Genomic DNA, 14,133 nt, shown 5'->3' with positions numbered 1-14,133 from the left:
ACCTGGAAGCTATTTTTTCTAAAAGCCCTTAGGGACTGCTGTCATCCTCCCCCTTCTATTGGCAACAAGGGCCAGAAACACCCGATCCCTTCAGAGCCAGGTCTTGATGCAGTTTAATCGTCTTCCTTCTTTTAGCTTCCACAGGAGGTTAGAGGAGTGCTAGGGAAGTAAATTATTACCAGACACTTCGCTTCTCTAATAGATTTCCTTGAACCTTTTAAGTTCTACCTTTTCTTTTTCTGATCCTTTTTATATTTAGCATTTTAGCTAAAGTACAGTTTTTTGCACTTCTAGAACTTGAATTACTTTTTAAGTAAGAATGTATATTAACTCTAGTGCTTGTCTTTGGAGAAAATTTAAATGTTGAAACATTTTGGGCACTGCTTTAGGCTCTCTGTCACTTTATAATGCCTTCTGTTTGGGATATAGGCATTATTCCAGGTGTAAGCCCTGAAGGAACTCCTAGTCCTGTAGGGGACATAGATGTGTAAATAAATTTTTACAGTGTAGAGTGCTCTGGGTAGTACCCTTTCAAAAATATGAACAAATAAACATTTCAAAACAAAAGAATATCAACTCAACTTTCCATCAGTGAAAGCCAATAGTGGTGGTGCCCATTCATTTCTAGGATAATATTAGGCATTTGTTCATGAACTTTATGGCAAAACAGGATGATAGTATTTCTGGTGAAATTTATTTCACACCACACATAGTTTCATAGGTTCAAGGCCAGTTCAAATTTGTGCAGTGTCAAAGTGAGGGCCAGTGGTAAATTAGAATATCATGGCTGTTATTTTGTATCATTTCCTGTCAAGAATAACAAAGCAAACAAGCAAGGAAAATATAACCAGCAACATTGAAAGAAAAAAGAAACCAACAGTAATGAGAGGGAAGTAGGGAGGAGGGTAACGGGGAAAGAAGGGGAAGGGTCAAATCAAGGAGCAGGTATAAAGGGCCCATGGACAAAGTCAACGTGGGGAAGGATTGAGGGTGGGAAGTAGAGGTGGGTGGGGCAGGGGAAAGTGGTAGTGGGGGAAATGGAGACAAATGTATTTGAACAATAAAAAAAATTAATAAAAAAAGAATAGGTCTAAGGGCTTCAACAGATTTTGGTTCTTCATTTTTTAAAACAGATTTTAAAATATACTTGAAAAACCAGACTATTACATACTGCAAAAGATTTTTATCATAGAAGAAATTGGCCTCTTTTGGGAAAAGATGCCTAATATCAGCATATCAGTAAGAAGGAGAAAAGTAACCTTCAATATGAATATTCAAAGAATGGACTCAAGCTCCTGTTTGCTGGAAATGCCTCCAGAGAGCACAAACTTAAACATTCTCTGGTTTTGTTACTGAACAAAAACGGGGGTTCAGCTGCCTGTCGCCACAAAAGCCAAACTTGTGAGGCAGGTGCTGGTGTAAAAGGAAAGCGGTTTTATTCAGAATCTGTGAGATGTGGGAGAATGGTGGACCCCTGTCTCAGAGCTCATCTCCTCCACAAGACCAAGATGTGAGCCAGTGTCCAGGGGTCCTGCTCCATTTTAAAACACAGTCCCTTGGGGCCCACAGGCGACTGCTAAACCGTCACCCAGGTAGCTTAGCTTGTTCCCTGGCTGCTGTCTGTTCCAGGCTCCATCCTGGAGGCTGAGTGCAGATCCTGTGGTGCCATGGGCTTTGTGGCTGCTGGGACCGCAAGGTCGCGTGAATGCACCTGTGAATGCATCACCAGGTGGAACGGGGCGGGGGGGGGAAGAGAGAGAAAGACACACACACACTCTCTCTCTCTCTCTCTCTCTCTCTCTCTCTCTCTCTCCCCTCTTCTCTCTTCCCCCTCTACCTCCGCCCCCACTCCCTTATGGGGAGAACAGGCAAGTCTACTGTCCAGGTGCAGGTCACGAGGCAGCCAGCCAGAGAGCGAGAGAGCGAGCCTTCATTGTTCCCCTGTGTTTATATTAGCTTTGGTGTGTGATGGACCAGGTACTTTCTCAAAATGACGAGCTTCCCAAACTTTTGTGTGCTTTGGGTAGGTTCTTCTCCCAACCACTCCCTTCTTCCCCGGGCTAGACTGACAGGTCTCTTTGGTCCTTCACTTCCCTCTGTGGCCATTTTGACTTCTATGGCTCATGTGCCAGGCTTCCCTCGGTCCCTTGCCCCAATCTAGTACTGGAAGGAGAAGGAGGTCTTTTTCCTCTACCTAATTATCTTGCTAGCCTTGCAGTACATTCAGTGTAAGAACCTCCCGCTGCCGCCACCTTGGCTGGGGCAGCAGGGAGACTCCCTGGGCTCCAACCAACCGTCCCCTGGTAACAGTTTTATGAATAGTTTCTCAGGTTCTATCTTGTTGGTAAGGAGAAGGAGCTTCTCTAAGGAGGGAGCTTTCATAGAACGAGTGAGTTTTGAGTTAAATATTGAAGGACGAGTAGCAATTTGCCAGATAAAGTGACAGTAAGGATATTCTGGGTGGAGGGACTATACAGTACACTTAAGGAACTTGAAGTAGAGTTGTAGAGTGAATGCGGGGAGTATTCAGAGGTAAATCGGTACATGGAAGTGTCTTCTACACTATGCTGGGGACTTTGGACTTGATCTTGAGGCAGGACTTAATCCTAAAATGGTGTGTGTGTGTGTTTGTGTGTGTGTGCGCACGTGTGTGCGTGTGCCTTTCATGATCACATTTTCATTTAAAGAAGATTACTTTAAATGAAAGTATCAATGATGGATTGTTAGGGAAATAAGAAGAAGGAGGTGAAAAGGTTGTACAGAAGAGTGATAATGAGGACAGGAGCCAGGGCAGGGGAGGATAGAAAGAAAAGCACAGAAGAGACATTGTGAAATTAGAATTAGTAGGTGCTGGGGATTAGTTGGAGGGTGATGTGAGGTGGGGAATGAGGAATGAAGGTTAACTTTCATATTTCCAGTCTGAATAACTGGGTGGCTGGAGGTACCTTTATTTGAGATGGTGACTGTAGGAGGGAAGTGTAAGTTTGGGTAGAGAGCCGATGATTTCAACTTTTGACATGCACAGTTTGAGATGTTTTTGAGATGAGTTGTGGTTAGCTATTGAGGTTTATAGGATTTGACAGAGATACACCCTGGTGCTATTGTTTTGGGAACCAAAGATGTCTAAGTAATAGTGAAAGCTAAAGTATTGATGATGTCTCTGAGGGAGTATGTATGAACAGCAAAAGGATATGAAAGCCAAGCATGTATTGAGGGCAAGAGGAAGAATGATGTGAGACTGAGAAGGAATGTAGTAAAAGTTCTGAGAGTAGAGACTTAAGAAAGAAGGAATGGTTAGCAGTGGCACATACAAAAGAGGAGTCAAGTAAATATGAACTGAAGAATGAATATTTGATTGGACAATTAGTAAGCTTTTGTTCACGTTAGCAAAAATAGGTTCATTGGGAAGATGTGGGTCAGAAACAGTTTACTCTGGGTTTAGGAGCAAGTCCAGTTTGAGGAAATGGAGGCAGTGAGCATAGACTGCTCTTTTAAGAATCTTAACAGTGAAAGGAGGAAAGGGGGGGGAGAGAGAGAGAGAGAGAGGATACCAGCAGGAAAATTATCAGAAGAGCGATTTTAATTTAATAGTATCTTTTTAAGAAAAAAAAGTGCTGTTTTTTTTTTTAAAGAAGTTAATAGAGATGAAACATTTGAAAGTACAGAAACTAAAAAAGTATTGATGAAGTAACAACAATCCTAGGTAGAGGAGAAATGAGAAGTTTAGAACCTAGGATTAGTCTTGAGGTGGGATATCTATTTCATTGAAATAGCAAGGCCCAAGTGTCAGGGTAGACAGAATTACTGATAGATTTGTATATCGTAATACAGAAAGTTAAGAAGATTCATGCCTAAAAAGCCTATGAAACTTTCTTTTTTTCTCTTTTCTTTAAGTATATTTTATTGATTATGCTGCCCCATTTTGGGGGTAATTGTATTGCCCCATTTTTCTGCCTGGTACTCCCATTCCTTCCAGCAATCCCCCAACTTAGTTCATGTCCATGGGTCATTATCTATGAGTTCTTTGGCTTCTCTATTTCCTATACTGTTCTTAACATCACCCTGTCAATTTTGTACCTGCCAATTATGCTTCTTATTCTCTGTACCTTCCCCCTCTTCTCCCCCTTGCCCTTCCCCGCAGTTAACCCTCCATGTTCTGTGATTCTGTTCCTGTTCTAGTTGTTTGTTTAGTTTATTTTTATTTTTTTAAATTCTGTTGTTGATAGTTGTGAGTTCGTTGTCATTTTACTGTTCCTAGTTTTGATCTTCTTTTTCCTAAATAAATCTCTTTAACATTTTATATAGTAAGGGCTTGGTGATGATGAATTCCTTTAGTTTTACCTTGTCTGGGAAGCACTTTATCTGCCCTTCAATTTTAAGTGATAGCTTTGCTAGAAAGAGGAATCTTGGATGTAGGTCCTTGCTTTTCATCTTTTTGAATACTTTTTGCCTGCTAGGTTTCTTTTGAGAAATCATCTGGTAATCTTATGGGAACTGCTTTGTAGGTAACTCTCTGCTTTTCTCTTGCTGCTTTTAAGATTCTCTCCTTATCCTCAACCTTTGGCATTTTAATTATGATGTGTCTTGGTGTGGCCCTCTTTGGGTCCAACTTGTTTGGGACTCTCTGAGTTTCCTGAACTTGTATGTCTATTTCCTTTGCCAGATGGGGGAAGTTTTCTTTCATTATTTTTTCAGATAAGTTTTCAATTTCTTGCTCTTCCTCTTCTCCTTCTGGCACCCCTATGATTCGGGTGTTGTACATTTAAAGTTGTCCCAGAGATTCCTAAGCCTTTCCTAATTTTTCAAAATTCTTGTTTCTTCTTTTTGTTCTGGTTGAATGTTTATTTCTTCCTTTTGTTCCAAATCCTTGATTTGAATCCTGGCTTCCTTCCCTTCACTGTTGGTTCACGGTATGTTTTTCTTTATTTCCCTTTGTGTAGGCTTTATTTCTTCCTTTATTTTGTGGCTGCAATCAATAATTTCTCTGAGCATCCCGATCACCAGTGTTTTGCATTCTACATCGGAAAGGTTGTTTATCTCTGTGTCGCTTAGTTCTTTTTCTGGAGTTTGGATCTGTTCTTTCATTTGGGCCATATTTCATCGTCTCCTCAATTTGGCAGCCTCCCTGTGTTTCTGTGTATTAGGTAGAGCTGCTTTGACTCCCCGTGTTGGCGTACCTGTTAAGTTGTAAGGGGCAAAGCCTTAGGTATTCACCAGGGCCATGCAACCTGCTTCACTGCTCTGTGGTGCTGTATGTCGAGAGGGGGTCAGAGAGGGAACAGTTCTGCTTTCTTGGCTCTCTCATCCTGTTTCCAGTCACTTCCCCCACTTCCCATATGCGACTGGTACCCTTCTGGCAGCTGCCCTGGTGCTGATTCCCAGAGCAGGTAGTTTGCATATGTTCTAGGATCTTGTGGGCTCCTTCAGCAGACTCTCCTGAGAGACCAGCAATTTCTTTTGCCTTGACCCTTATTGGTTTTTACAGCCAGAAGTTATAAGGCTTTATTGTTTGAGTGCTGGAACCCTGGGCTGCACTGTCTGGCCTGAGGCTGGGATTGCTTCCTCCCCAGTTGTCCCTTCTGGTTTTTCTCCATCACACGTGAATGTGGGACAGCCTGTTCTGCTGCCCACTGCCACTGCTGCCTTGCTGCCATACTGCGTACTCTTCACCTCTTCTGCCCTCTGGATGAATGTTTCTTCTTTAAATCCTTGGTTGTCAGACTTCCATACGGTTTGGTTTTCTGGCAGTTTTGGTTATTTTTTATTTTTAGATTGGTTGTTATCCTTCTTATGATTGTCTGAGAAGGTGAGTCTACCTATGCCTCCATCTTGGCTGGAAGTCTCTGAAATTTTCTTTATGAAATACATGGTAAAGTCTCTTGTTGTGAAAGACACTTGCAGGATCGAGGCTGGACAATGGCAACAGTTTGGAATAGATACTATACGTAGTGGAAGAATGAGTTGATTAAAGATACACTGAATGTTTTGATAGTGCTAAGGGTCCATGTATTTGTATAATTAGCTCCATCAGAGTAAGGGTCTATGTTAGTGAAGTTGAGCAATGAAGAGAATGGGTAACTAGGCAGCCACTTCTAAATATTGATAAATATAGGGTGGGGCAAAAGGTGGCTTACGGTTGTGAGTATGGGAACACAGTTTATTCTTGTATTATTATTTAGTTATTGTATTGCTTTCCATATGAACAATGGTACACCTACTTTACCCCACCCTGTATAACTGCACAGTGCTGTTCCTGTGTTGCGGGACTACTTTTGGTAAAGCTTTTAGGTCTCATCTTTTATTTTGAGAATAACAACTTCCTTGTATCTTATCAATTCTGGGAAATTCTTACTGTTTCTTTAAATATTACTGTTTATTATACCTTATTAGAGCTCACATTAAACTCACCATGTTCTTCATGTTGTTAGTCTTTCTTATGTTTTCTGCCATAGATCGAAAGTTTGTGTCCCCTCTGAATTCATATGTTGAAATGCTAACCTCCACGGTTTTAGTATTAGGAGGTGGGACATTTCAGAGGTGATTAGGTCACGAGGGTAGGGCTGTCCTGTGCAGCATCAGTGCCCTTATAAGGAAGCCCCAGAAAGCTTGCTCACTGCTTTGCCATTTGAGGATACAAGTCCGCAGCACAGAGCAGGGCCTTCACCTGACCGTCCTGGGCACCCCGATCTCAGACTCTCAGCTTCCGGAACTAGGAGAAGTAAATTTCTTTTGTTTATAAGCTTCCCAGCTTTCAGTACTTTGTTAACAGCAAACACAAACTGAACAGACTAAGACATTTTCCATCCTTTTGGTCTCTTTGTGCTGCATTTTGTGTAAGTCCTATATACAGGGTGGGACAAACATAGGTTTACAGTTGTGAGTACATGAAACAGAGTTAAGCTTTTGTAATAATAATGACCTGCATGTCTTTTTTAAAAATATGAACAACCATGAACCTACTTTGGCCCCACCCTGTGTACCTCCCAATTAAATATTGTCTCTTCTAAATTATTAAATTAAAAAATAGTTTATTATAGTTTCATTTTAAAAGTTCTATCCATCTCTAGTTTGCTTTTTGTAATTACTTCATATTTCTTTAAACCTATCATATATTTATTTTTAATTTACACCTATTTATTTGTAAGCATTTGCACATCTCGATTTTGTTCTTTGTGTTTCTGTTGATTCTTGTTTAATTGTTTTATTTCCTTGTGTGTTTTATGGTTCTTGATACTTGAATTGCAGCTCAAAGGAAAGTTATTGGTGAGAATTTTTGGAAGTATGGGTGGGTTGAGATGTATTCTTCTAGAGAAGGTTTGCCTTTGTTTCAGTCAGTTTTCTGGGGACACTAAAAACCAGACTGGGACTACTTTTAAAATAAGTTCTCAATTCAAGATATCTCAGACCACACAGATAGTGTTAATAGTATGAATACGGGCCTCCCTTCTGTGAGGCCAGCTTGTGGTTTCAGATTATCATGGGAGTCCTTCCTCTCACCCCACAGCCAAGTACCAGACAGGTAGGCTTTCTTACAGTCTCTCTTCAGGGGAAGAGTTTTTCCACCTCGTTTTTGGCTAAGGGCTTAGCCCTTGGGTATCTTGGCTTTCTTCATTTGGAGGCCTTTGATTGGACTCCCAACTTTTTGTGGGCCCTACATTTTGTCTCTTGTTCTCGGTATGGCTATAAAATAGAAGCCTTAGGCTATAGGGGATTGGTAGAATGTGGACTACTGTTGTAGTTTCTTGTTAGCCTCTGGAGATTTTCCTTATTTTCTTTTTTGTTTGCCCACCCATTAACAAAGGTTTAGAAGCTTAATTGCAGATTTAGTTTAGTAGTAGAAAGCTTTTTTATGTTCTATCTCATCTTCCATATTTTTTGTGGAACTTCATCCTATGTTGTCTATTTTGTTCATCATTTTTAAGGATAAAAACTATTGTGATATTTTTTATCCATCCTTCTTTCAGGCTCTTCATTGCTTATAGACTTGAAAATTAGCTATGAAGTGTCAGTAACAATCACTTGTGGATGAAATTGGACTGAGAATTGAATGAGATGTTGCAAGTCTGGTTTTTCTTCAGAAAATCAGAAATGTTTGTGTGTGCATGTTTTGTGCAAATGTGTGTGCATGATGCACACATACATATGTACATGTATAGTGTATACATGTATACACATATAGTATACACAACATACACATCTATAAATGACTTCACTTATATTTATTATAGTTTGATTTAGTGTTTCTGGGAAACTTAGTTGGTCTAATTTTGTTAAGCCCACATTAAACATATATACAAAAGGAAACCAGGATTGTTCATTTTAAGTGTTCCTAATATCTGCCCCCACTGGTTTGTTTTTCTGTATTAATAGCTTTATGATCTCTGTCATTAGAATCATAATAATAATTTTAAGCGTGGAGCCTCTGAAGCATTTCTGCAATTAGTATGTAGTCTTTTCAAATAGTTGCATAGATCTTCAGAGTATTTATTTACTTAAATACTTAATATTTCTTGTAAAGGGTCTTGAAGTTTTACCAGCATACCCTAGTTCAGACTCATTATGATGGTGGTAGTTATTAAGTGAATGAGGAGTTTCATTTAGCCCCAACTTTGCATGTTTCAATGTTAAACTTGACACTTTGAATTCCATGCCATAAAACTGGAGCTAGTCTACCAATGCTAATTATGACCCTGTATAGACCAACTGCATTACTATTCTGCTCTCAGCAGTCTCCCAGGTTAGGTTCAATGGGGATCATCAGGCTATAAGGTGGATTATTTTTATTTGGCAGCAACATCCATAATCCAATGTTTAGTTGCCAGATTTAATGATCACCACTGAAAGCTACAACGGAATAAATCTTATTTCACTTAATACAAATCAATACAGAGGCCAGAATGAAGCCACTAACATATCCTGTAGAGCCTTTGTGTCTTTAGTTACTCAGGGTGATTAATTGTTCTAACCCTGTGACATTATCATGGCAGTAGTTATGGCAGTCCCTGTATGCTTAATTTGGAGTTTTCTGTTTTCATTAGTTTATTTCCTCATAGTTTCTTATTGATTTGTGTGATATTTTGTGAGAAGTTCCCTTTCTCTACTTTCCTATGCTATTAACCATTACCAGGCTTTTAGTAGGCTCTTTGGCTTGGTGCCAGTTGAAACTTCTCCACTCTGCTTTTGTCCCTCTGAAAATAGCCATCATGTAAGTGTGGGGTTCTCTTTCTGCCTTGAGGGAGATCTCCATCACAGCATTATTTTGGTTGCATGGGCTACTTTGATGAAGACAGTTGGATACTTTGGTATCTGCAAGGGCAAGAGAAGGATATGAATGTATTTGGTCACCTGTAGCAATACAAACCATTTAGCTATAGTCTATAGCTTAGATTTCATTAACTAGCATCTGCTTCCCCTATCACTGATGATGATATACATCGATCTGCTTTCACTTTTATGCACACAGTCCACATTACATTACCATAGTAAGGTCTGAATTACATTGATCGACAAACTGCAGTAAGGAAGGGAAGGGGCTTTAAACTTTTATTGACCTCCTGTAGTTTCTCTTTCACCATCATACTCAAGTTGGTTTTTCCACTTTATTTTTAACTTTTGGAATAAACAAAAGTACTGATGATGCTTTTATGGGACTTAATGAGAAGAAAATGTTTCAGGACGAAAACCATGACAGAAGTTAAAAACCATGTATATGGAAAAGAAAATACCTCAGTAAACTCTGGGATTTTTTTCTTCACTTAATCAAAAACAAAAAGCAGTTTGCATTCTTGTATCTTGAAGTTCTTCATTCTGAAAACATCTCTACAGATAAACGCTGTTTGATGTGATTCTCTTGCATCATCTTTTGGGATGCAATCAGAAACACACATTGGTTAGTCTCCTACCCTTCCTTCTCTTTCTCCGTCTTCAAGTAAATGGAGGATCTCCTTTGTGTCAGGCACTGTGCTAGATGCTGGTGATAAAATGAGCAAGACCCACTGTCTCCCCATATGGAGATTAGAGTTCTAGTGTGGGTAAATGGACAAGTGAATGGGCAATCAGAATATAGTTTAATAAATTCTGTGATGATGTTAATAACAGAGGAGGAGCACATAACAGAGTCTGTGTGATTAGAAAAGTTTTCCCAGACAATATGAAGTAGAAGCTGAGAGCTGAAGAGTGAATGGGAGTTAACAAAACTGGAATAAAAGGATGAAGAGCAGTCTAGGTCTTAGACATAGGATTCCTTAGCATTGTGTAGACTTGGACTTATTGCTGGTTGTTTCTTTGATTTGCTTGCTGCTACCTTTGAAGGATGAACAACGTTGTGCATTTAGGATACTTTCCTTTACAAGTAGCATACTATTGAAAAGTGGGAATAGGAAATTTCCCTTAAAATGGGAAATTTATTAACTCATAACATGAAGTCTGGAAATAGGACTGTCTCAGGATTGCGGGGGTCAGGGCGTGGCCTTCATCCAGGACACAGGTGTTTTCCATCTTTTCCTTTTGCTAGATTATTGGCAATTTATCCTCTCATCTTAGTATGGCTGCTGCATGCCCAAGTACCATGCAGAACAATGTCCAAAGTAGCAAAAGCAGTTTCTTTTCTTGCATCCTTCAGGAAGAAAAAAACAAACAAAAACCTGTTTCTTGGATCCTCCCTGCCATACTTTCCTTTACTTCTCATCAGTGAAAATGTGTCACCTGTTAACTGGTCACTGACGAAGGCGGTGGAATTATCCTGATTGGTTTACAAATTAATTAGTGTTTACTTTGTGCTAGGATGGGAACATGAAATACCAGAGCAGATTGGTACTCTTCCAAGGGAACAAGACTAACTGTTGTGTAGACAGATGTAACTAATAGGCAACTGACTCATCTTGAAGTAGAAGTCTCTCTCAACCGCTTAGGTTTGTGTCAGGCTTCATATTGCATTAGCTTTTCCTAATTATGTTTTCTTTGGGAGCCAGGTCCAGATGTATCAGTAACAAGAAATGTAAGTTTGATTAAGGCATTTAACTTTTCTTGGCCTCAGTTTCCTCCATTGTACAATAAGAGCTTTGTATTCCATCTTTAAGACCTCTTTCAATTCTAATGTTTTAGCGGTTCATCCGACTGTTTTGCTTTCCTTGTTCTAAAAGGAGACAGACTGATGTACTCCAGAGGACACTTTCTAGATGTGTAAATTTGACAGCCTGCTTCATCTTCTTGGGTTTCAGGTCCCTTATTTATAAAATGGGAATAATGTCTAACCTATAAGATCTTTAATATTTGAATGAGATTCCATATGCCTATAATATTATTTTTCTTTACCTCTTATGACAGACAGATTTGAACTGTTGTATGCTCTAGCAAGTGATACAATCCTGTAATGGTTTAGCATAGGGGACTGATAAGTGTTTGTTGAATAGAATACCTGAAGTGCAAAGCAATAAGTCTCTCTCAATATGCACATGAAATCTAGATGGGATGTTTAGAGGTATGTGTCAGATATAGACACTAGGATAAAACATTTTACATTTTGCAAAAACCTGTAGTTTCTTTGATGGTTTTTAGAAATTAGACTTTACAAGGCAGCATTTATGTCTTTGAGTCAAAAATATAGCCTATGAAAAGTTGTTGACTTCCAAGCATTTCTTCTTGTTTACCTTTCAATGGGTACAGGATATTCTTTGGATTATTGCAAATAATTAAACCCAGTGGTGCAGTTTATTTCATAGTCTTGTTTAACTCTGGCACATCTGGACATGTCAAAAGCACATGCGTGACCTTGTTCTCAAAATTCTGCTTTCTATTAGAAATGGAAATGGAAACAGAGTACTTTATTAAAATATAATGTTATAACTAGTTATAGGTCTTTAGCCAGCAGGTGGTACAGAATATAATTTGTCTTTTTTTTTAAAAAATATTTTTTTAGTTATTTTAAAAATAGTTATTTTTAGAGAGAGGGGAAGGGAGGAAGAAAGAGAGAAATGTCAATTTGACTGAGGAACATCAATTAGTTGTCTCTTATACCGGGGATCAGGGGCTGAAAATGCAACCCAGACACGTGCCCTGACCAGGAATCAAACCCATGAGCTTCTGCTTTGTGGGATGACACCCTGCCAACAACTGAGCCACTCCGGTTAGGGCTAGTTTTTCAATTTTTGAGCAGTCTTTCTGATTTGGCCATATCAAGTTTAAATTTCAAGGAATGTTAGAAACAGGCCATCACTAGATGGCAGCCTTTCTCTAGTTTAAGTTATTTGTTGGGGGTGAAGTGGGGGGGGGCAGGAAGCTACTCTTTGCTGAAGTACAGTATTGACTACCAATATTAGGGTAAACTTCAGTAGGTCTATGACCTTTTCAGAATTTAAGACTTGTTTATTTATTTTTAGCATTTTATGTCTGATAGAAATGTTGGTTTGCATGGAGTAATGCTGATTATATATTTGAAATGCCTATTCAAGGTGCACTGTTAGGTAGTGATCAATAATTCCCTTTTCTTATGGTTGGCAACTAGAAGCAAAACCTTCAAATCAGTCGTTTTTGAAATCTTTGATAACCAGATGGAAACTATGGGACAGGTTTTCCTTAAAATTACATATATGTGCTTCTGCCTATGCATACAAAATTGACAAATTCACATAAAATATGGAAATCATGTATTTCCTGATGCATACCCACAGAATAAAAATTTATTAAACACAGTCCCATAGTCCTTTTTTAAATATATGGGTATTACATTTTATTCTAACTTTTAAAAATTCTCAAGAAACTCAGGGATCCACTGTCAACTTTTCATGTTATTTAACATTATTATAATTAAAGAGAGTATTCGAATCATGAAGACCCTAGGATGGGAGAAACAGGCAAAGGCTAGTGATAAGGGTACAGAATATTTATTAGCTTGTTTTGAACTACCTGTTCAGACTATTCTGAAAATGTGTGATATTTACCTTATTATTGGCTGAACTCGAAAGTGGAAGTGAATTGTAGAGATTTAGTGCTAGGCTGATACTTCAGAGAATGTGTAATTGACTGCTTACTATTTTCTAAATGAGAAAGCTGAGGATCAGAGAGATTAACTGAGTTGGCTGAAGACTCATAGCTAATGACATTGCTAAAACCAAGGCCACACAGCCAGATAGTTAAAATCCATGTTTCCTTTCTTTTTTACACACACACACACACACACACACACACACACACACACACACACACACACGAAGTTTAGGGAGCTGAGGAGTCATTATTAACATGTTACAAGTTTCTTAACTTTGAGATTTTCATCCTGAGGTTGTCTTTTGTGATATTAATGTAGACGTTTTGAATGAAAAAATGAAAAGTTGTTACATAGTAAAAGGAAGTAGACTTGTTACTTAGAAGTGTTACTGGTTTAAGATATAACTGAATTTGAAAGAAAGAGTTATCTAATATTGAATAATGTCTGCCTATGCCATGTAGATTGATAAGTTTACAGTGGTTATTCCTCTTCTTCAAGTGGCAAGGAATATTGGTGTCTTTTCATGGAAACTTTTCTTTACCTTTTTTTGAAAGGGGAAATGTTATCCCTATTTGAGGTTAGTTGAAAAGTCAATGGTAGTGTATCCACTTGTGTATTCCAAATAGTTCCTTCAGGAAAGTGGTGTTCTGTAGTGTTCTTAATTGTCAAAGCAGGGATTGTTAATGATTTATTTGAAGGTCTCTTCCCTTTATTTCAAAGGAAAGAGAATGAATGTAGATTGCTCTGGCTTTTCTAGTGTTCAGAATTTTTACTGGAAACCAAACTGCTATATGAGGTCTATTTAGAAGGTATCCAGCCATGTAATATGAAAAATAGAGACATTTATTGAAGAAGATAGACGATAGAAGAAACATTGTACACAGGATAATGATGCCTCAGTCTCCTTCAAAATATGCACCTTGGGACTTCACACAGTTCTCTCAATTGCCATCAACTGCCCTGTCGTATTCTCATTTTTGGTCTGAAATCCCTTCCCTTTCAAAGGTGATTTTAGTTTTGGGAATAGCCAGAAGTTGCAGGAATAGAGTTCTTGAATACTGAAGAATAATGGGAGAAACATGATGCAGGGGAAGGATAAAAGGGAATAATTGCAGGAATAGAGTTCTTGAGACAAGGAGGAGAGGAGA

General features: G+C 38.8%; 1 protein-coding gene across 2 annotated transcripts in view; it reads left to right on the top strand.

Moving 5' to 3' along the window:
• EXOC6B (exocyst complex component 6B) overlaps positions 1 to 14,133 on the top strand; it is a 566,147-nt gene that overhangs the window by 63,029 nt on the left and 488,985 nt on the right. The gene's annotated exons all lie outside the window — the stretch shown is intronic.

This window comes from Pteronotus mesoamericanus, unplaced genomic scaffold (assembly GCF_021234165.1).
Source record: "Pteronotus mesoamericanus isolate MK-2021 breed Mesoamerican mustached bat unplaced genomic scaffold, CSHL_Meso_final contig_98, whole genome shotgun sequence".
NCBI lineage: Eukaryota > Metazoa > Chordata > Mammalia > Chiroptera > Mormoopidae > Pteronotus > Pteronotus mesoamericanus.
Note: the sequence above shows the minus strand (reverse complement) of the source record. Positions and strands in the feature narration are given on the sequence as shown.